We start from the raw sequence: 3,576 nt of genomic DNA on the forward strand, positions 1-3,576 counted from the left end.
TCACTTTGTGTTTCACAGATCTGCAATCAAAAACATGCTTGAACTCTTCCTAAATTCTGCTCCACTGTTTCATACCTTTTTTGCTACATCATCTGTCTCCTCTAAGCATCCTATTACTCCTCCAACTCTTTTGTTGAATATAACCAAAAACGTTCAGAGCTGGCCAGACCACAGCAGAGAAAATTAAGACAAATAAAGAACAGCAAGGTGTGCCAGACTAAGTGTAGCAGTAAATCCAATGAGAATTTATTAAAGTAAACAGCCAAGTGGCTACTCACATAGATGAAAGATATTCAGGTATGTATGTGTGATAGTGTCTGGAGTCACATTCGATCCTCCGGGATGGACTATAACCAGTTTGCCAAGCTGCAGCCTAGTGGATGTGGGTCAGATGGCAAAGTTGCAGCTAGTCAATCTCGTAAACATTGTGTAATGCACTCGGAGCCGGGCCGGACGTGACATCAGCAGACAAGTCAGGTGGCGGCGTTTCAAAGCTTCGAAAAATTAAGATAAAATTGATCATATTATGAACATTTTTAGGCACTGGCCTGCGAGCACCATTATGGTAAATACATCTGATATTTTTCTTTTCAATAGTTACACTATGGAGTATACATTTTACTACTACATCCCTCCTCCTGCTTGGAAGAGGGAGGAGGAGGAGAATTCTTCCCAATGGGAACCTCCCCAGCAAAGACACAAACAGCCCTTGCTAATAATTACTATATTCCCAGCTCACAGTATATATTATATAGTGTGATGGTCAGTGAGAAAAATTATTCCTACCTTTTTGATCACTAGAAAAAATCCCCCTCCCTCATTGGCATCTGTGGTTACTTACCTGCTAGGTAGAATATTCTCATTGCTCAAGAACACCTAGCAACCTTTGGAGGAACCCTGGTTCAGAAGGCCTGGTCTTCAGGTTGGATCAGTTCACCCAATGAGGTGGTTCGATAATACAAAGTGAACACCAACCGACGTAACACAAATATGTGGCCCCATTGCACTGGGCTTTTTTTCCGTGGGGCTGCATATTTGCGTATGTCCCTTTGTGCTGGGGACATGCCCCACAGCGCACTCCTAGCACCGAGATCCCTTTGTCCCTGTACTAACAGTCGGGGACCCGGAACTCAAGATTCTGTGTTAACTGATCACTGTGGTAGCCTCTTTTCTACCACAGTGATCAGTCACTGTGAATCCTGCCCCTGTGTTTCTTTCTCTGTGAATGAAGATGAGATACATTTTATTGTTGTCTCTCCTTGTGCATGTGAAATAAATATTAAAAACTAAATTTAAAAAATAGAGATCAAGGTTTGATCTAGGTCAGTGCTAGGGTTAGTATTTGGGTCAAGTAACGATCAAAGGCCAAGGTCAGTATATTTTGGACGGGATTTTTATTTTATTTTTTTATTAGTGTCAGTGCGTTTTTGGCAGGACAAGAAAAAAAAAAAGCAAAATGTGCACTATTGTTTCTGGGCTGTACTACAGGTACAAACAACAAATAATATACACATATGTGGTATTGCTGCAATCGTCAGGAGAATATGGTTTTGGGTTGTTCTGTGGTGGTAGGTTATAATACTAACAATAAATGTAAGCAATGATGATATCGATGAATATGTCTCTGTAGGATGACACATCCAAATCAACTAGATAAATAGAGAATCTTAGTGCCTTAAAAGTCCAGTTAGGGGATATTCTCTCTTTATCCAACAAGAAATATACAGCTAAATAAAAAAAAAAAAAAAAAAACTTTCATTTTATAATAATAATAAAAAAAAAAAAAAAAACACGAGGTGTCCATAACAATTTTCCACCAAATGAAAGCTCAGTTTGTCCTGAAAAAAAAAAAAGCTATAATCAACCTGGATGCACAAAGTAGTTGTGATGATATGTACGGTTTTACTAACACATGTCAAAGTTGCAAAATTGTGCTTAGGCATTAAGATTTGTTTTAGGCCGTGTACACACGACCAAGAAACTCGACGGGCAAAACACATAGTTTTCCCCGTCGAGTTCCTTGTTCGGCTGTCAAAAAACTCGTCAAGCTAAATTTTCCCATTGCCCGTCGAGGAAATAGAGAACATGCTCTCTTTTTGGCTCGACAAGTTTCCCAACGGGTTTCTCGGCGAAAAGTGTACAAACGACCGGTTTCTCGGCAGAATACGTCTCCCTTCGAGTTTCTTTCTGGATTCTGCAGAGAAAACCGGCCGTGTGTACGCGGCCTTACCCTTAGGTATAAAGGGGTCAACTTATTATGGATCAGCCCAAGCCACTGAAAACAGGGAGCTTGCACTAAATGGATTTGTTCTTTGCAAGGGATGGCAGACTACAGACATGAAACCATGAACACAGATGATCTTCTCACATGCTACATGCTTACATGTGAACAGGTGCAGGGCACAAATTGCCGATCCACACATGCAAGCACCTGGCAATAGACAGGCAAGACACTCACATGGGTGAAAAAATATTTTTATAAAGAAAAAGGGCGATGCGATTGAGGCTAGAATTCAAGTTTCAATATTATATACCATATTCGGAATACATGAAAATTCACAATTCTCTGTCAAAAGACTCATTTTTAGACGGAAAGCTGGAAATTGAAGGGGTAGTCTCCACATAAGAGGTTGATGCTGAGCCCCATCTTTTCACTGACACCTTAGGAGAGAAAGGAAAAACACACTTGTACACTCACTGGATTTTCTTTCGGAACCACTCAGCCTTTCACATTTCGTTTTTTTTTCTTAAATCATATGCTGTGCCGACAGCTTCAAGAACCCTTAATCCCCCATCTCCGCATCTGGTATTATATAGAAAGGGTTTCTTTAAGTCATGCATACATGACCCTTTTTTAGGGGATGGATCGAAGTATCACGCTATTCAATTGTTCCTTCATGTTCCATTCCTTAGCAGGTTATATTGTTAATGTTGCCTGTCTAGCAACAAGGGAGACCTATTTTAATGTAATTATAGACTTGATGTACAAGATATAATATAGCAAGACACTTATAAGAAAACCATTTCTAGCATTTGCTAAAAAAAAATATGTAACTTTTTGGCCCTTACGCAGGTTTCCTTTTAAAAACGAATGGTGGGAAATTATTTTTATTTTTTTGAAAGACCTGTAATAAACACATATTCTTGGGAAGAATGTTTTCAAATAAAAATAGAACATAAGAAGCAGACACATATGGTCCAATACTGTCTGGACACAGAAAAAAAAAGAATAGCAGATAAATGTAGAAAAGTTAATATGCCTCATTTTGATTTCTCTCTCTCGTTATACACTGATCAGCAATTACATAATGACCACTGACAAGAAAAGTGAATAATATGAATTATTTCATTACAATGGCAAACTGAAATTGGTGAGATATATTAGGCAGCAAGTGAACATGTTGTCCCTATAGGTGTGATGTGTTGAAAGCAGAAAAAATAGGTAAGGATATGAGTGCCAAACCGTAATTGGTTAGACAACAGGGTCAGATCAACTTCAAAACTGCAGCTCTTGTGGGATGTTCCCGGTCTGCAGTAGTCAGGACCTACCAGAAGGGGTCCAAAGAAAGGAAAACT

This window comes from Rana temporaria, chromosome 13, assembly GCF_905171775.1.
Source record: "Rana temporaria chromosome 13, aRanTem1.1, whole genome shotgun sequence".
NCBI lineage: Eukaryota > Metazoa > Chordata > Amphibia > Anura > Ranidae > Rana > Rana temporaria.